The sequence below is a fragment of the Otolemur garnettii genome, unplaced genomic scaffold, assembly GCF_000181295.1.
Source record: "Otolemur garnettii isolate 467f Iridium unplaced genomic scaffold, OtoGar3 scaffold00090, whole genome shotgun sequence".
In the NCBI taxonomy this organism is placed as follows: Eukaryota; Metazoa; Chordata; class Mammalia; order Primates; family Galagidae; genus Otolemur; species Otolemur garnettii.
The window spans coordinates 7,812,351-7,834,194 of record NW_003852485.1 but is presented as its reverse complement, the minus strand read 5'-3'; the positions used below and the strand labels follow the sequence as shown (position 1 = coordinate 7,834,194).

At 37.0% G+C, this 21,844-nt stretch overlaps 1 protein-coding gene across 1 annotated transcript in view; it reads left to right on the top strand.

Moving 5' to 3' along the window:
- Positions 1-1,998: 1,998 nt before the first annotated feature.
- The window catches only part of ABCB11 (ATP binding cassette subfamily B member 11), a 109,065-nt gene continuing 89,219 nt past the window's right edge, over positions 1,999-21,844 (top strand). Inside the window, exon 1 of the mRNA XM_012808456.2 lies at positions 1,999-2,107. The gene's annotated coding sequence lies outside the window, so the exon portion shown is untranslated. The remainder of the gene's footprint in view (positions 2,108-21,844) is intronic.

Genomic DNA, 21,844 nt, shown 5'->3' with positions numbered 1-21,844 from the left:
GAAGTGAAACGGGAATGAGCCACTCAGTCTTCCCTCTGTCGGGTGTGTCTAGGGCCCAGAGTGAAAGGCAAGGGAGCTACCACCAACCCTCTGGGAGCTCAGAACAGATCGCCACTCTGACCTCACTTTTCTCATCTGTAAGATGAGGTTATTGGATAAAATATCTTCAATGTTGTATCTAACTCTAGAATCCTATGCTTACCTTCCTCTAGGTCTACATGTTACCAGATGAGAAATCTTAGGACCCCAGAACCTGTGAGCAGTTTTCTCCTAAGCATTTTTAATTTGGCTGTTGTCAATAACTTCAACACAACAAAAGTATTAAAATTCTATTGAGAATTATTTCCCAATGAAAGCTACAACCCAACAGCTGTGCTGCCTTTTTGGTTTTGTGTAAAGCAGAGTTCTTTTTCCTGGGTCCCAACTGGTGCCAAGCCAAATATGATCACATTTGTGTTGCCTCAGGAGTCAACCCATCCCAGGACTTCTAGGGAAACATCTAGAAATCTTGGGTTTTTTTTTTTTTTTTTTTTGCTGACCTTGACATACTGATATTTTAACATATAAATGTGATATACAAAATTATATGCTATAATTTTTAGCTTTATGGGCTGAGTCACAAATGCATTGGTTTATAGGCTAGGTCATAAACCATCTTATACATAGGTTCTAGTAGAGAAAAAGTAGTGGATGCTGAAATTTACAAGAAAGTTTATGGCAGAGAAACTGAAAATTGAGAACATTTGATCTTATAATTTATTTTCTGCAAACTGAGAAGTACTGGCCTATCAACTACATTTCAGAACACAGGGTGGAAGGTTAGCGTAGACTGCTCTGTTGCTTTATACCGATAGTTGTATAGGGTGGATTATCTAACCCAGTGTTTTTCAACATTTTTCATCTCACAGCGTACTTGAACCTATAGTTAAACTTCTATGGCATACTTAAATTATGCTGATCAGAAAAAAAAAGAGTAAAAAAGAGACTATACTTACTGTGCTTTGAACTCCTTTTGACAATAATTTAATTAATGATCTTTAAAACTTTTCACAGCACACCTAAGATCCTCTCACAGCACAGCAGTGTGCCTCAGCACACTGGTTGAAAATCACTGACCTAGCCTCTCTGTGTCTCAGCTTCCCCAGCTGTAAACTGGAAATGCTGATGACAGCACGGAGCACCTGAAGCTGTGGAGAAGCAACAGTTCAAATAAAGTGATACAAACAGCACTTTTCAAGCGGACCAGGCACCTTATAAAGGCTTGGCCAATGTCACCTGTTATTATTCCTTGCTGAAGGCCATCAGGAGGTGCACTCAGGAAAGTGTTAACTCAGGCAAGAAGAGAGAGAGAAAATGGAGCATTTTGAGAAAAATGAAAAGATTAACGACAAGAAGGAAGAGGAGGAGATGCAGGCAGCGCAAAGCCCTTGGAGAAGCTCTCTCTGTGCCTATTTAAGTTGAGATTCTGTTAATTTGAATCTTTAACAGAAACTATTAATCTCTGCTCATACACAGCTTCATCTGGTGGACAGAGCCTGAGGTTGTTGACTGTTCAGGCTGGAGATCAAGGGTTATCGGTGCACTCAGAGTTCAGAGCAAAGGCGATTTCAGGCGTTCTATTACATTATTTTTTCCACAAAACCTTAGGGCTGGAACAGGAACACTAGGGCCTGCAACTGAGGATTTTCCAAGAGTAATCTTTTATATGGAGGGGGAAAGGTTATAGGTATGTCTGGTTACGTTTTAAATTAACTTTTCAAAACCAAGGACCTATGAAAACAAGAGTTGGGCATAGCCAGAATCTGGGGGCTCTGGCTGGGCACCCTCTGCTCGTTCTGTCTCTCCTTCCAAAGTGAATCAGCACTTTCCAAAGCCTGTTGACACCCTCTGAGGATTTTCCGAGTACACCCTGTGTTCCTCAGATGTCACTGAACTGTGCCTAGATTGGCCTTCAGGGCATTGACTCTTTAGCAAATAGATAATGTTCTAGAAAAAGCTTGACTTCTGTTCAGCACTTGAACAGTGAGGTTGGAAAAGGTTGGAAAGCCCTTTGACTCTCCAGTGAAGTTTATAGTTTCTTCTGTCTTCCTAAAATTCACATTCACAGGTAAGTAACTTGTACCGGTCTAGAGTATTTGAGGACTATGTTTTGCAAGCCCTTTCCTTGGACCCTTTAAGTCTTGGTTTGTTGGGTGTTGTGTTTCTGATTTACTTCTTGTCATGTGATAAACAATGCAGTGATGCTTGGACAGAAACGTACAAAATGCAATGTTAATGATTTCATAACATTGTATCCTATACAGGCCACTCTTGGTTTGCATCTCATTTATAACAATACTATTTTATGCATCAGGTCTCTTGAATGTGTGTGTGTGTGTGTCTATGTGGTATACGTGGGTGTATGGTGCAAACAGGTGAATAGATTGAATAATCTGCCCAATGTAAAAATACCAGAGAGCTTCTTTTTAAACTTGGCTTTATGAAAATACAATTTTCTGTTTGCACAGATAATCACAAAGTCTCCTTTGGAAAGCTGGTTTAATACATGTTGATCCAAAGAAGTAACTGAGGCAAAAATCTAAATCAATGCAGATTTATTAAACCAAAGTTGAGAACATTCCCAAGGAAAAACACAAACTAAATACAAAGCTGAGGTCTCTCTGGTTTTGTGATGTGGGCTAATCTTATTGGGGTTAGATGATATCTCAAAGTGGTTTTGATTTGCATTTCTCTGATGATTAAGGATGATGAGCATTTTTTTATGTGTCTGTAGGCCCTGCATCTGTCTTCTTCAGAGAAGTTTCTCTTCAAGTCCCTTGCCCACCCTGAGATGGGATCACTTGTTCTTTTCTTGCTAATACATTTGAGTTCTCTGTGGATTCTGGTTATTAAATCTTTGCAAAGATCTTCTCCCATTCTGAGGGCTGTCTGCTTGCTTTACTTACTGTGTCCTTGGCTGTGCAGAAGCTTTTTAGTTTGATCAGATCCCAGTAATGTATTTTTGGTGTTGCTTCAATTGCCCGGGAGTTTTTCCTCATAAAATATTCTCCCAGGCCGATTTCTTCAAGTGTTTTTCCTGCACTTTCTTCTAGTATTTTTATAGTTTTATGTCTTAAGTTTAAATCTTTAATCCAGTGAGAGTCTATCTTAGTTAATGATGAAAGGTGTGGGTCCAGTTTCAGTCTTCTACAGGTCGCCAGCCAGTTCACCCAGCACCATTTGTTAAATAGGGAATCTTTTCCCCTTTGAATGTTTTTAATTGGCTTATCAAAGATGAAATAATGGTAAGTAGCTGGGTTCATCTCTTGGTTCTCTATTCTATTCTGTACATATACCTCTCTGTTCTTGTGCCAGTATGATGCAGTTTTGATCACTATTGATTTATAGTATAATCTGAGGTCTGGTAGCGTGATTCCTCCTGCTTTGTTTTCATTTCTGAGTAGTGTCTTGGCTATTTGAGGTTTTTTTCCTGATTCCATATAAAATGAAATATTATTTTTTCTAGATCTTTAAAGTATGACAGTGGAGCTTTAATATAGGGATTGCATTAAAATTGTATATTGCTTTGGACAATTCAACAATGGACATTTGCTTATGGACATTTCAACAATGTTGATTCTTCCTAGCCATGAGCATGGTATGTTTTTCCATTTGTTAACATCTTCAGTTATTTCTTAGAGTTTCATAGTTCTCTTTATAGAGGTCTTTTATATCCTTTGTTAGCTAAACTCCCAAATATTTCATCTTCTTTGGCACTACTATGAATGGAATAGATCCTTGACTATTTTTTCAGCTTGACTATTGTTGTTATATCTAAAGGCTACTGATTTATGAGTGTTAATTTTGTAACCTGAGACTCTGCTGTACTCCTTGTTCACTTCTAATAGTTTTGTAGTAGAATCCCTGGTGTTTTCCAGATATATAATCATATCATCTGCGAAGAGTGAAAGTTTGATCTCCTCTGACCTTATATGGACACCCTTGATTACCTTTTCTTGCCTAATTGTGATAGCTAAGACTTCCATTACAATGTTAAAAAGAAGTGGAGACAATGGGAAACCTTGCCTGGTTCCTGATCTGAGTGGAAATGATTTCAATTTAATTCCATTCAATATGATATTGGCTATGGGTTTTCTGTAGATGGCCTCTACCAGTTCAAAAAATGTCCCTTCTATACCAATTTTTTTAAGTGCTTTAATCAGGAAGGGATTCTGGATATTATCAAAAGCTTTTTCTGCATCAGTTAAGGGAATCATATGGTCTTTGCTTTTTATTTTGTTTATGTGATGAATTATATTTATAGATTTATGTATATCAAACCAGCCTTGACACCCTGGGATAAAACCCACTTGATCATGGTATATAATTTGTTTGATATGTTTCTGGATTCTGTTTGCTAGGATCTTGTTGAATTTTTTTGCATCAATTTTCATTAGTGATATTGATCTATAATTTTCTTTTCTTATTGCGTCTTTTCCTGGTTTGGGGATCAAGGTGATGTTTGTTTCATAGCAGGTGCTGGGTGGTATTCCTTCTTTTTCTATATTTTGGAAAAGGTTAAGTAATATAGGTACTAATTCCTCTTTAAAGATTTGGTAGAATTCTAATGTGAAGCCATCTGGTCCTGGGCTTTTCTTTTTAGGAAGATTTTGTATAGTTGATGCTATTTCAGAATTTGATACAGGTCTGTTCAACATTTCCACTTCATTCTGGCTAAGTCTACAAAGGTGGTGTGCTTCCAAGTATTGGTCTATTTCCTTCAAATTTTCATATTTTTGAGAATAGAGTTTCTTGTAATATTCATTAAGGATTTTTTGAATTTCTGAGGAGTCTGTTGTTATTTTGTCTTTGCCATTTCTGATTGATGAAATTAGAGATTTTACTCTTTTATTCCTGGTTATGTTAGCCAGAGGTTTATCTATTTTATTGACCTTTTTAAAAAACCAACTTTTTCATTTATTGATCTGTTGTATATGCCTTTTATTTTCAATTTCATTTAATTCTGCTCTAATTTTGGTTATTTCTTTTCTTCTGCTGGGTTTGGGGTTCCTGTTGCTTGGAATGTCCCATTAAGTTGTTAACTTCCTCTCTTTCCATTCTCTTAAGGAAGGCTTACGGTGCTATAAATTTCCCTCTTAGGACTGCCTTTGTGGTATCCCAGAGGTTCTGGTAATTCGTGTCTTCATTATCATTTTGTTCCAAAAATTTGGTAATTTCCTTCTTAATCTCATCTATGACCCAGCTATCATTTAGCATAAAATTATTTAGTTTCCATGTCTTTGTGTGAATTTGCAGATTCCTGTTGTTACTGAGTTCAACTTTTATTGAATGATGGTCCAAGAAGATGCAAGGAATAATTTCTATTCTTTTAAATTTGTTGAGGTTAGACCTGTGGCCTAAGGTGTCATCAATTTTGGAGGATGTTCCATAAGCTGATGAGAGGAATGCATATTCAATTTTGTTAGAATAAAATGTTCTGTAGATGTCTGTTAAATCTAATTGTTGAATGGTTAAGTTTAAATCTAAAATTTCTTTGCTTAGTTTCTTATTGGAGGATCTGTCCAGCACTGCCAAAGGAGTGTTAAAATCTCCAACTATAATGGTGCTGGAGGAAATAAAGTTGCTCATGTCTGTTAGAGTCTCTTTTATAAATTGAGGCACATTCTGGTTGGCTGCATAAATGTTAATAATTGAAATTTCATCATGTTGAGTGTTTCCCTTAACAAATATGAAGTGGCAATCCTTATCATTCCTTACTTTTGTTGTTTAAAGCCTATTGTATCTGAGAATAAAATTGCAACACCTGCTTTTTTCTGATTGCCATTTGCCTGAAATATAGATGGCCATCCCTTCACCCTGAGTCTATATTTATCTTTTAAGGTAAGATGAGATTCTTGTATGCAGCAAATATCTGGCCTGAGTTTTTGTATCTAGTCAGCCATCCTGTGCCTCTTTAGAGGACAATTTAAACCATTCACATTAATTGAGAATATTGATAAGCCTGGTAGAATTTTTGTATTGAGTTATTTGAATGTCCATTGGATATTTTTAATCCTTTCACCACTGTGGAAGTTGTAATTTGATCAAAAGTTTCTGAGTGAGTTTACTTTGATGGTAGAGGATTGTGCTGGTCATTATGGAGGATAGGTCTGAGAATATCCTGGAGAGCTGGTTTAGTTATGGCAAATTTCTTCAACATGTGAATGTCATTAAAGTATTTAATTTCTCCATCATAAATGAAACTCAGTTCAGCTGGATACAGGATCCTGGGTTAAAAATTATTTTGTTTTAGGAGATTAAAAGATGATGACCATCCTCTTCTAGCTTCAAAGGTTTTAGCAGAGAGATCTGCAGTCATTCTAATAGTCTTCCCCTTGTAGGTTACAGTTTTCTTTTGTCTGGCTGCTTGCAGAATTTTCTCCTTCATATCAACTTTGGCAAAATTAATTATAATGTGTCTGGGAGATGTCTTATTTGGGTTGAATTGTGCTGGGGTTTAGAAATTGTCCGCTATCTGAATTTCAGAATCTCTTGGCATGTCTGGGAAGTTCTCTTGATTATCTCATGGAGTAGTACATCTGGGCCTTTTGAAGCCACCTCGTTGCCTTCAGGAATTAACGCAAATATTAGTTTTCTTGGAATTATACCGGAGCTCTCTGAGAGAATGATCTATTTTTGCTCTCCACTTCTCTTCCTCTTTGAGCATTTGGGAGCATTCAGAAGCTTTGCCTTCAATGTCAGAAATCCTGTTTACTGCCTGCTCCATTCTGTTACTGAGAGATTGTACTATATTTCTCATATCTTGGAGGGCTGCAAGTTCTTGTTTGAATGTGTCAAAATCTTTGGTGATTTGTCTTTGAATTCACTGAATTCCTGAGACAACTTTGGAAATGCTCCTTGAATTTCTAATTCCAACTTTACCTCCATTCTATTAATCTTATTTGCACTCCAAATTCTGGATTCAGTTTCTAACATCTCAGCCATTTGTTTATGAATGGGATCTTTTGGTATGTCTGCCATGTCGTTCCTTGGGGGAGTTGATCTACTGTGATTATTCATGTTGCCAGAGTTTTTACACTGATACTGCCCCATGATTATTTTATACCATTGGCAAGATGAGCAGATAAGGTGAAGTTTGGTTGGGGGCTCCTGGAGTAGGGATTAACCAGCCCTTTGCCCAAGAGCTGGGACTGGTGTCTGTACCTTTTCCCTTAGAGCTTTGCAAAGGACCCTTACAGTGCTATGGCCTGAGACACTGGGGACCTGCTTGGTGTGGTGGGGCTAAGTGGCTCTGTCTTGTTTTCAGCTGGTCTCTGTTCAATCATAGTGAATCAGTAACTCTGGGTTGAAGTCTCAGCTGTGGAAAAATACCAGCAACTAAGTCACCCCCCCCCCCATGGGCAACAAGTGGAAAAGGAAAATCAAACCTTCCCACAACCACACACCCAGGATACCACTTTGGATAGTCCTTGGGTGATTGCCCCAGGTCAGGAGTTCCAAATCAATTGCTCCAGTCAGCACCATGTCTCAAGTGGGAGAGTTCAAAAGGTCTTGAGCAACTAGATAGCAGGGTTCTGTTGGCAGCTCAAGTATGACTTGCTCTGGTGCTCCGTGGAGTCAGAAGGACCCACCCAGCAAATGAATTAGTCTGGGAAGGGTGATGCCTTCTTCCCTACCTTGCACCTCTGTCACACCCAGTCACTGGTAACCCCACAGGGCTGTTACCCAGTTCCCTCCAATGAGCAGATGCTCTAGGGCAGGGGTCCTGTCCCTCAGATCGTTGGAGGGCTGGACTGTGGGCTCCAGGATGAGTCAGCTGCTAAGCAGGACAGGCAGCAGTGGCAAAAACACCCGGTAGGCCAGATAAATGTCCCAGGCAGGCTGCATGTGGCACGTGGGCTGTAGTTTAAGGATGCCTGCTCTAGGGGTTTGTGCCTGCCTGAGTCACAGGGAGATATATGTCTCCTCTGCCAGACTGCTGCACTCTGCCTCCAGCCAGCAGTGGGAGCTGAAGTCTGACAACCTCAGGTGCTTAATGGAAGCTGGGCGATTTACTCAGTTCCAGCCCTGCCCCAGATTGATGTTGCTGCCACTTATGTCTTTGTAGAATTAGTGTTTCTGTCCTGGCTATATTCCTCTGTGGGCCGGGCCTCTGTTTGAGTTCACAGAAACTGTGGCTCAGCCCTGCCCTGTGCCATTGCCTGTGCACCAATTCTTATAGAGCAGGTGTCTCTGTCTCAGCTGCACTCTGTGTTGGGGCAGGTGTGGTTAAAGCTCACACTCAGCTCTCAGTTTCTGCTTTTCCCTGGGCTGGTACTCACACACAGTGCTCAGTGTCTGTTTCTCCCTGGGCTGGTGCTGTTGCCCCACCTGCTTTTGTCTCAGCTACATTCCCCTGGGGGCCGGATGCTTCTCAGGCTCACTAAAGCAGCACTTCTGCTTCAGCCTCGTCCTGGGAGTATGCCATCTCTGTGCGCACATATTCTAGTCTCTGACCCCACCCGTCACCCGGGCAGGTACCACCTTAGGCATACCCTTTACTCATGGGGCCTGCGTTTCCATCCTAGATCTGTTCTGCCAGTGGCTGCCACAGGTTGCCAAGAGAGGTGGGGAGTGTCTCTCCAAAATATCCCCAGGGTTGTGAGCCCTATTGTTCCTGCAGCTGCTGCTGCTGCTCTGTGCCACGGGGCATGGCTTCTCCCTCTCCCTCTAGGTCCACAGTTCTCTCTTTACCCCCATGTCACAGAATCAGTACAGACCTGCAAGAGCCCATGCCTTGTCCACATCTCTCCAGAAAATGCCTCAGAATCTGGACTCCATGGGGAATAGACTTTCAGACCTTGGGGTGAGAGTAGAGGGGAATTCTGGGGGTTCAGAATTGCAAGTAGAGAATATATACAGTTTTATGCCTGGTGGGAGAGTGCCACTAGTGTTAGTGGGTCCTCTCTGAGGAAGGAGTTCCAGTTTGTAGAGGGTCTCTTCTGTGGGATAAAATAGGAGGATATTAGAACTCTGCTCACTTGTTTGTAGAAAGTATATTGTGAGCCATTCTCATGGGAGAGGGGACTCCTGTCTGCTTGGGGATGGATTTTGTACCTATTGTTTGTTTCCTTGGGGTTGCAGCTCACCTCAGCAGGGTTGATATGCATTCTTCTACCTTCTCTCTTGGCTCAGCTCCAAACCATCAGCTTACTTGCTGAACTTCTGTCCTTTAACTCTCCTTTTGGATGGGGGCCTCTGTGGAAAGCTGACTCCAGTTGGCCATCTTGCCTCTCTCACTACTTCTTAATATTTTATTCATTTTTTTAAGATTTATTTTTCTTAAGTCAGATTGATCATATGTATCTTTGATATGATATGACAAGAAGGGTACTCTACTTCTGTCTTTTTCCTCCCCAGATATATGTCCCCTACCTAATCATGAGAAAAACATCAGACAAATCCCAGTGAAGGAACATTCTATAAAATATGAATAAGTGACCAATATTCTTTAATATTGTAAAAGTTACCAGAAACAAGGAAAGCATGAGAAACTGTCACAGGCAAGAGTTGCTTAATGAGATATGAAAACTTAATGTAATGTGGTAAATTTCATATTCTAGATGTGATACTAGAGCAGAAAAAGGAATTAGGTGAAAACTACAGGAATTTGAATAAATTGTGTACTTCAGTTAGTAATGATATATCAATATTTGTTCATTAATTGTAACAAATGTGCCATTCTAATATATTTATAACTTGGTGTGGGGTACCTGGGAACTTTGTACCATCTTCATAATTTTCCTATGAAACTAAAATTGCTTTTATCTATTTAAATTAAAGGAAATTCCACTAGGGTTTGTAAAAAAGTTATTTTTTTTTGAAATATTTTATTTTATTTTTTTGAGACAGAATCTCACTTTGCAGAGTCTGCAAAGAGAGACTACCCTCTACCTGTGTCTAAAGGTAGACACAGAGTCTACCCTTAGTAGAGTGCCATTGCATCATAGCTCACAGCAACCTCAAACTCTTGGGCTCAAGTGATTCTCTTGCCTCAGCCTCCCAAGTAGCTGGGATTACAGGCACCCACCACAAAGCCCAACTATTTTTAGGGATGAGGGGGTCTCACTCTTGCTCAGGCTGGTCTCAAATCTATGAGCTCAGGCAATCCACCTGCCTCAGCCTCCCAGAGTGCTAGGATTGTAGGCGTGAGCTACTGCACCCAGCCTTATTGTGAAATATTTTAAAACAATAGGAAAAAATAGAGAAATATTTAATAAACATTGAGTTATCTCCTTCCATGTCTTAAACATTAGGCCATATCTGCTAAAACTTTTTTTGTTTTTTAAGAAATTAAAAAGTACATATGTAGCTCAGAGCCCCTCTAAACCATTCTCTGATTTCACTTATTTTCTTTTCTTCAGAGATAACTATTATTCAGTGCATATTATTTTCAGGCAAGGCTTTATATTTCTATATTATATGCATAATACATATATTTTATATCATATTTTAATATTATATGCATAATATAATATTTATCCATTTTTCTATGTTATATGCATAATATAATTTTAAATTATATATGAACTTTGTGGAAACTGCTTATGTGCATAATACAGAAATATTAATTTGCAGGTAAAAAATTTATATAATGGGATCATACAGTATCACTCTGAAACTTTCCTCTTGTTTAAATTTATGTCTGTTGAGATTTATCCATACCAACTCACTGACTTTAATGGCTGGATAGTATTTCATTGCATGTCTATTCGGTAAGTTACCGAGTCATTCTCTTCTTCATTTATATTTTTTTTATCCTTTTTGTTTGGAAAGAAATGATGCTTACACATATTTCTGCAAGCTTCTTCTGAGGTTAAATCTTGGCTCTGTCACTTGCTAACTTGTGCTTTTTAGTTTGTCGGTTACTCCTGTCATACCTTACTGCCCTTATGTGGAAAATGAGGATAGTGATAGTAGCCATCTCAAGAGCTCGTTGGGAGGATTTAGGGGATAACATTAGTAAAAGCATTTGAACAGTGTCTGCAATGTATTAAATGTCATTTCAGTGTTAAATGTTAAATTATTAAGGAAAATTCTAGACTAGGCTTTTTGGAATCCTGGAATATTCTCAGCATTTTTCGCCTTGCCAGGCATTTCCCAATTGCTTTCCAAAGTCATTCAGTGAATTTACGTTGTCATTAGCTATGCATTTGTACTATTGATGCTTAACACTTGCCAGTATTTCAGTGAGTGATTTTAGTATTTGCTGCTGATCAGTACCCAAAATATATTCATTGACATTGCAAAAGAATGATTTTTCTAATTTTATAGGCTTTAAAAAATCAGAAATGGATATCAATTTTTATTAAATACTTTTTATGCACCTATGAAAATGAACATTTTTTTAAACTTTACATAATCATTGCATTCCTGTGATCAACATTACTTCATTATTTTCTTGATAAACTGCTGAGCTATATTTAACATATCCTATTTAACATTAAAAAAAATCGGATCTCAAAAGTTATTATAAGTTTATTTTTTCTTGTAATGTCCTTATTTGTTTTGATCTCAAGATTATACCTACTTTACAGTAAGCTTTTTGCAAAGCTTTGCAGTGTAGCTTTTCCTATTTTTCTCTTCAATAAACACAGTTTATAAGATTAAAATCATCTATTTTTTGAAGTTTAGTAAAAATTTGCCTGTAAATTGTACTATTGTTTGGGGAGGTAGAAAAGTTTTGAATGCTGGATGAATATTTTTAATATCTATTTATTTTTGTTTTCTATTCCTTTCTGAATAAATTTTGATAATTTATGTTTTCCAGAAAATATAAATTATCTGGATTTTCAAATTTACTAATTTAAAGTTACTCATAGTATTTGCTTATGATTTTAAAACTTTCTGTTTACTCCACCACTTTTACTTTCTTTTTGTAAGTAAAAAAATGGTTGAATATTGTCAATTTCATTTGATTTAATCTAATATATATTTAATTATAATTTTCAAACAATGTAGATTTTCATGACAATGAAGTTAACATGCTTTATCTATATAACACCCTTATTATGTAAAGTTTTTTCCTCTTTTGAAATATAATAAATTATACTTAATATCATTATTTGGTTGACTATACTAGTATTTTCTTAATTTTTTGTATTTATATTTGTTTCTTGCTTTTGGATTGTCTTTTTTTCTTGCTAAGGAGCACCCACTATAGTTGTTTCCTGCATGGCTGGGAGTGGCCAACCCATTTAGCTTTCAACATCTGGAAATGTGTTGAGTGCTCCTTTGACTCAGTATAAAATTCTAGCCCAAAGGTTATTTTCCTTAGCACTTTGGAAATATTACTCCATTGCCTTCTAGGTCCTTTTGCTGATGAGAAAAATGCTGGCAGTCTGTTGTTTCTATTTTGATAATATATTTCCCCCCTTTCATAGTTTTTAAGATAGATTTTGTATGTTTTTGATGTTTTACCACTGTTGACCCTTGAACAACACAGGTCACCTTATATGTGGATTGTTTTCAACCAATTGTGGAAGGAAAATACAGTATTCTCAGGCCATGAAACCAATGCATGGGGAAGGCCAACTTTTTCTATATGCAGGTTCCACATGCAGGGGTTCTAGAACTCTTCTCCATATACTGAGGAACGACTATGTTTCTATATAATATATCTAAATTTGATTGATTTTTGTTATTTGATCAATATTTGCAGTCTACTGATAATCTGAGAAATTGGATCACTGCTTCTAGAAAATTGTTAGCAATTATGTCTTTAATAATTATTATATCTCTGTTAATCTCCATTCTTTTCTTTCAGAATTTCAATTAGATGAGTTTAGAAGTTTTTTATAACTCCACCTTCCTTTCTTATCTATAAGTATTTTATGTGCATGTGTATATGTAATATATATCCTGTCTATTTATACAAACTAAATAATCTACATTTCATGATACATTATAATTCCCTAGGCAGAAAGAACAGCAGTTTCAGGGTCTGAGGGCCCTGTTAGCTTCTGGCTCTAAGCCAATAGGTGGTCTCCAATCCCTCGTTGGGTGTGGGGTACTTAGAGTCCTCTCAGAAGCTAATATCTCATATCCCTGTCTGCATCTAGATCTTGAGGTAAAAATATCTGCTGATTCTGGGCTCTGCTTACTTTTTGGTTCTTCTTCTTTTTTCTGTTTCTTGAAGATGGTTTATTATTATTTGCTTAAATACCTTAAAAAAAAAAACCCAACCTACCCAAATGTTATCCATCACTGCTATATGTTTGAAATAGAGGAAGTGAAGCATAAGGCTTATGCTGAATCTAAAGTCTATGTCTTGAGGTGGGGTGGGGAGCAAGATGACTGAAAACCTCCAGCCATCATCCCTCTCCGTAAACACCAAATTCAACAACTGTTCATTCAAAAAAAGAAGAAACAAATATCAGGGGAGTGGTCATATTCCCTGGTTTTGACATACCAAAAAAGAGGCACTAAAGGAGGCAAATGCCACCCGTCTCCTATCCCATAGCAATGCCATAACAGTATGCAAAGTGGAAAGAGAATCTGTGTGCCCAGGGGAGGGACAGTGAAGAGACTATGGGACTTTGCATTGAAATTCAGTGTGGTCCTGGCACAGGGAAATACAGCACAGAGCAGAATTCTGCTGGTGCCTGGGAGGGAGCATTTAGACCAGCCCAGCCAAGGGCAATCTTCTGCCCTGAAGTCCAAGTTCTAGCTAGCCTCACCACTGGCTGACAACATCCAGCCTGGCCTCTGGAATATATTGTTAAGGGAGCTGGGCAATTCCTGCAACTGTGCTAGCTCAGAGCCATCAGATTGGGGTGCACATGACCCAGTGAGACACCAGTGCTAGTTGCCAAGCCAATACCTATGTCACTGCCCCCCAACTATAGCCAGTACAGAAAATCTTCTTGTACTTGAAGAAAGGAAAGGGAAGGGTTAGAGGATTTTTGGAACTTGGATACCAGGTCAGCCACAGTAAAATAAAGTACCAAGTAGGCTCTTGAACCCTGGAGTCCAGGCCTTAGTCCCTAGAAGGCATTTCTGGATCCACCGTAGGCCAGAAGGAAGCATGGTGCCCTGAAGGGAAGGACCAAATGCTGGTAGAATTAACTGCCCGCTGACTAAAGAGCCCTGGGTTTTGATTAACATCAGAAGTAAGCAGGCAACAGTCACCATGGGCAGTAGGTGAGACTGGGCTGGCTTCAGATGTGACCTGGGGCTGGTGGCCAAGAGGGAGTGCCCACATCACTCCTCCCCCAACTCCTGCAGCCCAGCACAGTGAGTGAGGAAAGAAAGTGAAAGACATTGCCTGGTAATTCAAGGAATTCTCCTGTATCTTACCCAAGTCCACCAAGGCGGTATTACCAGGAATCTGAAAGAATCATAGAATTACTGGGCTTAGGGTACCCCAGTGTGGATACAGTTACAGTGACCAGACACTTAGATCACAACATACAATTCCCTTTAAATATCTGGAAAACCTTCTCAAGAAGGATAGATTTAAACAAGTCCAGACTGCAAAGATTAAAATAAATACTCTTCAATGCTCAGACATTGCAAAAAATCCACAAGCATCAAGAACACCCAGGAAAACATGATCTCACCAAGCAAACTCAATATGCCAGTGATTAATCTTCAAGTGATAGAGATAGGTGAGAAGCTCAGTGAGCTTCAAGGCAACACCTAGAAGGAATTCAGAAACCCATGAGAGAAATTTAATAAAGAGATTGAAATTATTGAAAAAAATCAAGCAGAAATTCTGAAGCTTAAGAATTCAGTGGACAAATTGAGGAATGCATCAGAATTGTTCAGTAGCAGATTGATCAAATTAGTGAAGGCAGGCTATTTGAAAATATACAGTCAGAAGAAAAAAAAAAAAAGAAAACAAAAAGAATGAAGCATGCCTACAAGATCTAGCTTCAAAGGGACAATCTGAGTGGTATTGGCCTAAAAGAAGAGTTAGAGAGAGTAGGGTAGAAGTTTTATTCAAAGAAATAATAACAGAGAATTTTCCAAATCTGATATCAATATTCAGGTACAAGAAGATCATAGGACATCAAGTAGATTTAACCCAAACAAGACTACCTCTAGGCATTTAGTAACAAAGTTTATGGATAAAGAAAAGGGAAGTGAGAAAAAAGTTTAAAAAATAACATATAAAGGAGCTCTAATACATCTGGTACAGACTTCTCAGTGGAAATCTTACAGGCTAGAAGAGAGTGGCATGACATATTCAAAGTGCTGAAGGAAGAAACCCTTAACCTTAGAATATTACATCCTGCAAAAGTATCCTTCAATCTTGAAAGAGAAAAACTTTACCAGATAAATAAAAGCTGAGGGATTTCGTCAACACTAGAACTGTCCAACAAGAAACACCAAAAGGAGTTCTTCAATCTGAAAGAACATGATGTCAACAAACAATAAGAAATCATTTGAAGGTATACAACTCAGTGGTAACAGTAAGTACTGTTCTGTACACAAATACAGAACACTCAATTGCTATAATCTCAGTGTATAAACCACTTATATTTTGAATGGGAAGACTAAAAGACAAACTTATGAAAAATAGCTATAGTAAATTTTTAAGAGAAAAATAGTATAAAAAGATATGAATAAAACCAATAAAAAGTTTAAAAGTGTGTGTGGGAAGTTAGCTAGAGTTAAAGGGTAGAATTTTTATTATATTTCTCTTTGCTTATTTGTTTGTTTATAAGCAGAGGTTGTCGTGTTTAAAATAATTGGTTATAAAATGTTTTTTGCAAGCCTCACAGTAACTTCAAATCAAAAAACCTACAATAGAACATAACAACTAAAGAGCAAGAAATTAAAACACGCTACCACAGATAATCACTTTTAACAAAGGAAGGCAGGAAGGAATGGAGAAAGAAAAGAGAGGACCACAAAATAACCAGGGATCAAATAATAACATAGCAGTAGTAAGTCCTTACCTATTAATAATCACACTGAATGTGAAGGGACTAAACTCTCCAATCAAAAGACATAGAATGGGGGGGAGGGAGAGGGATTCGAGGGTTCACTTCTGTGGTTCATCTTGCAAGGGTACAAGTGAATCTTTCTATGAGTAGAATATGAATGTTTTGACATAATAACTAAGAAAGTTACATGAAGGCTATGTTAACCAGTTTGATGGAAGTGTCTTGGATTGTGTATGAAAACACCACACTGTACCCCCAAAGTGCATCAATGTACACAGTTACCATTCAATAAAAAAAAAAAAAAAAAAGACATAGAATGACTTAATGGAAAAGAAAAAAAGGGGGGGCAGCTATATGTTGTCTGTAAGGAACACATTTCACCTATAAAGACACACATAGACTGAAAATAAAGGAATGGGAAAAGGTATTCTATGTAAATTAGAACCAAAAAAGAGTATAGGAACAGCTATATGTCTATCAAATAAAGTAGATTTCAAAACAAAAACTGTTAAGAAGAGGAAAAAAGGTCATTGTATAATGATAAAGGGGTCGATTCAGCAAGAGGACATAACAATTCTTAATTCATGTGCACCCAGATATATAAAGCAAATATTTTCGGAGCTAGAGAGATAGATCTCAATGCAAGAATCATTGGACCTCAACATTCCACTTTCAGCACGGGATAGATCATCTAGATAGAAAATCAACAAAGAAATATTGTACTTAATCTGCACTATGGACCAAATAGACCTAAGAGATACTTATATAACATTTTATCTAACAGCTGCAGAATACATGTTATCCTCAGCTCATATATCATTCTCAAGGACAGAGCATATGTTAGGCCAAAAACCAAGTCTTAAAATGTCAAAAAAAATTGAAATCATATTAAGTATTTTCTCTGATCACAATGGAATAAAACTAGAAATCAATAACAAGAGGGACATTAGAAATATACAAACATGTGAAAATGAAACAATACACTTCTGCATGACCAGTGGGTCAATGAAGAATAAAAAAGAAATTTTAAAAATTCTTAAAACAAATGAAAATGAAAACACAGCATATCAAAACCTGTGTACAGTAAAAGCAGTAATAAGAAGAACATTTATAGCAAGTAAGCACCTACATAAAAAAAGAAAAGCTTTAAATAAATAACAATGATGCATCTCAAAGAACTAGAAAAACAAGAGCAAACCAAACCCATCACTAGTAGAAGAGGTATTATTAATAAAAATCTGAGCAGAAATAAATGAAATTGAAATAAAATAATATGGAAGATCAAAGAAACAAAAACTTGTTTTTTTAAAGATAAAAAAAATTGACACAGCATTAGCCAGACTAAGAAAAAAGACAGAAGACTCAAATAAAATCAGAGATGAAAAAGGAAACATTATAACTGATATTGAAGGAATTCAAAGGATTATTAGAGACTACTATAAGCAACTAGAAACCAATAGACTGGAAAAACCAGAAGAAATGGATAAATTCCTAGACACATACAATCTACCAAGACTGAACCAAGAAGAAATCAAAACCCTGAATAAATCACTAACATGTAACAAGATAGAAGCACTAATAAAAAAGTCTCCCATCAAGAAAACCTCAGGACCCTAGGGTTTCACTGCTGAATTCTAACAAGCATTCAAAGAAGAACTAATACCAATTCTGCTTAAATTATTCCTAAAAATTGAGGAGAAAGGAATACTCCCAAGTTTATTCTATGAGGTCTGTATCACTCTGATACCCTAACCAGACAAAGACACAACAAAAAAAGAAAGCTACGGGTCAATATCATTGATGAAAAAATATGTAAAAATGCTCAGCAAAAGACTAGCAAACCAAATTCATCAACACAATAAGAAAATTATTCATTATTTTCAAGTGGGATCCATCCCAGAGATGCAAGAATAGTTCAATATACACAAATCAATTAATGTAATACACATATATCAACAGAATGAAGGACCAAAACTGTATAATCATTTCAATTGATGCTAAAAAAGTATTCCATAAAATTCAACATTTTTCATGATAAAAACTCTCAAAAAACTAGGTATGGAAGGAATTTACCTCAAGATAATAAAAGTCACATATGACAGATCCACAACTGTCTGGGAAAAATTTGAAATTTGAAAGATTGGGCTTTGCAAATCAGAAAGGAAATGTTAAATTAGGCAGTTGGTTAGACATGTGCAGGTGGTGAATACAACAAGGCTATTTAAAAAATTTGAAATGTCTTAACAAAGGAGGGCCTGAATTGTCACCCTAAGTTTTATGCTGAGTTAACATGGGAATGGGGTTGATCAAGACTTCACAAGTGAATTTCCCTAAGACTAAAAACCAATCAATGTCCCAAAGACTTTCTAACATGGGCAGACAAATGTGGTCATACGTCATACTATTCTTTTTGTATTCCTTTTCCTCCCCCCGCCCCCCGCCTTTTTAATACCCTTCCTGAAACTGAGCCTATTCAAATAAATAAAACAGGGGAAATGTGGGAAGCAGACAGGCTGAATTCTTCACAGACCTTCCAACTCAGGGTAAGGTGCCCAGTCAGGGGAATGTCTATGTGAGCATCCCTGCATGGGGAAATCAGCAGCGCAGGCAGCTGAGACCATCAACTAATAGCTTAGGCTAGAGAAGCTGAGATGTCTGTCTGAGGAGATGAGACTCGCTCTCCCCCCTCCTCTTCCAGTTGCACCATTATGTGGTTACTTCAGATGTTCCATTACCCTATGTCCTTGTTTACCCTTTAATCAACCTTCCTGGGGGCTGTAATTTCCCCTCTATCATTGTTAACCTTGACTAGTAGACTAGTGACTATGCATTCTTGCACACATACTGTGCTATATACCCAATAAAAAGACTCTGGGAAACAGGACAGGTGCTGCATTGTTCTCATGGTGCCACCAAGCACATGAAACAGTGTAAGCCTTTACAGGCTTCCTGGTTTTATGCATTAAGTTTGGTGTAAGTTTCTGTTTCTTCCTCTGTATTGTCTCCCCTGCTGGCCACTGTCCCAGGTTGGTGTCCACTAGATGCCTGACAACCTGAAGCAAGACAAAGTTGCCCACTTTTCACCACTGTTTTTCAATATAGTAGTGGAAGTGCTAGCTATGGCAATGAGACAAGAGAAAGAAATTAACGATATGCAAATCAGAAAGAAAGAAGTCAAATTATCCTTGTTTGTAGTTAGTACGATTTTATATCTAGAGAGATCTAAAGACTCCACCAATAAACTGTTAGACTGACAAACAAATTTAGTAAAGTTGCAGGTTACAAAATTAATACACGAAAATCATCAGCATTTCTATGAACCAACAGTAAACAATCTGAAAAAAGAAACCAAGGAAGTAATCCTATTTACAATAGCTACATGTAAAATAAAATACTTATGGATAAACTTAACCAAAGAAGTGAAAGATCTCTAAAATGAAAACTATAAAACATTCGTGAAAGAAATTGAAGAAGACACACACACACATAGACACAAAGGGAAAAACATCCCTTGCTTGTGGGTTGGAAAAATCAATATTGTTAAAGTGCCCATATTACCAAAAGAAACCCACAGATGTCTTTCAATTCAATCCCATCAAAATACCAATGATCTTATTTATAGAAATAGAAAAAATAATCCAAAGATTTATATGGAACCACAAAAGACTCAGAATAGCCAAAGCAATTCTGAGCAAATGAAACAAAACTGTAGGAATCACATTACCTGAGTTAAAATTATACTACAGAACTACAACAACCCAAACAGCATGATATTGGCATGAAAACAGAAACATAGATCAACGTAACAGAGTAGAGAACCCAGAATTAAATGCATACATCCACAGTGAACTTATCTTTGACAAAGGTGCCAAGAACATACAGCAGGGAAAAGATAGTCTCTTCAACAAATGGTGCTGGGAAAACTGGATATCTATATGCAAAGAATGAAACTAGACCCTTTTCTTTTGCCATACACAAAAATCAAATTAAAATGGGTTAAAACTTAAATCTAAAACCTGAAACTATGAAACTATCAAAAGAAAACATTAGGGAAACACTCCAGGATGTTGGTCTGGGCACTTGAGTGATATCGCAAACCACAGGAAACTAAAGCAAAATTAAACAAATGGGGGATCAAATCAAGCTAAAAAGTTTGCACAGCAAAGGAAATAATCAATGAAGTAAAGAGAGAACTCAAAGAATGGGAGAAAATATTTTCAAACTCCCCATCTGGAAAAGGATTAATAACTAGATACATAAAAATCTCCAACAAATCAATAAGAAAAAATTAAATAATCCAATTAAAATTGGACAAAGGGCCTGAATAGACATTTCTCAAAAGAAGACATACAAATGGTCAATGGCATATGAAAAAATGTTTAACATCATAAGTCATCAGAGAAATGCAAATCATGCTTGTGGGTTGGAAGAATCAATATTGTTGAAGTGCCCGTATAACCAAAAGAAATCTACAGATTCAATTGTCAAAATGACTTTTATCTCACCTGTTAAAATGACTTTATCAAAAAGACAGGCGATAATGCTAGGGAGGATGTGGAGAAAGGAGAACCCTCATACACTGGTAGTGGAAATGTAATTATTTCAGCTGCTATGGAGAACAGTAAGGAGGTTCCTCACATAAGCTAAAAATGCAACTATCATATGACCCTGCAATCCCACTGCTGAGTATATATCCAAAGGAAAAGAATTCAGTATATCAAAAAGATATATGCACCCCTGTGTTAACTGCAGCACTATTCACAATAGCTAATATTTGGAGTCAATCTAAGTGTTTATCAATGGATGAAGAAATTGTGGTACACATACACAATGGAATAGTATATAGTCACAAAAATAATGAGATCCTGTGGTTTGAAGCAACATGTATACAACTGGAGAACACTATGTTAAGTGAAATAAGCCAAGCATAGGAAGATAAATCTCATATGTTCTCACTCACATGTGGGAACTTAATATTAAAAACAATAGATCTCATTGGGACAGAGGGGAGAATGATGGTTTCCAAAGTCTGGAAAGGGTAGTGGGGAGAAGGAGGATAAAGTAGGGATGGTTAATGGGTGCAGAAATATAGTTAGATAGTTACATAGAATGAGAAATATTGGAGAGCACAACAAAGCGACTATAATCAACTCTAAGTCATGGTATACTATAAAGTAACTAAAAGAGTGGGATTAGAATGTTCCTAACACAAAGAAATGATAAATGCCAAGGTGATGGAGACTTTAGTTACCCAGATTTGGTTAATTCACATTTGTATGCCTATATCAAAACATCGTAAGTACCCTATAAAGAAATGTTATGTTCCATAACAATTACAAACAAAAATTAATAACAATATAATAAATAAATCTGTGTTCTGGAATTCTAATCCTATACTCCCTGTGAACTGATTTTATACTGTGAGTAAGACTAACTATAAATTTATAGACTTTTAAGTTTTATTTGGAAAATGTCTCTCCTCTGTTCCCTTGATCAAGTAGGACCTGCCTTCACTTTGGGCTGCATTTATAAGGAGCACCTAAAGGGCACCCAACAGCATTTGGGTGTCCTTTTCCAGCTACACTGACTCAACAGTATTTCAGGTTGGCTTGCCCTTTTCAATGTATTTATGTTTACTCACTAAAAATAATAAAATGGAGATAAACAGAAAGAACCCATAAATAAAAAACAACTATTCATCTACCACTATAGGAAAGCTTTATCAATGGTTTCTGTTTATATTTCCTATTAGTTAGGCTCATTCCTGGACTTATCAACTGATTTAAATACCTGCTTTTGTCTGGGATTGATTAATGAAGGCTATTTCTTAACTCAAATTGTTCTTTCATTTGGCTACATGAGTCAAAGAAGAAAGAAGAGATAACTGCAATGATTTTTATTTTTATTTGTAT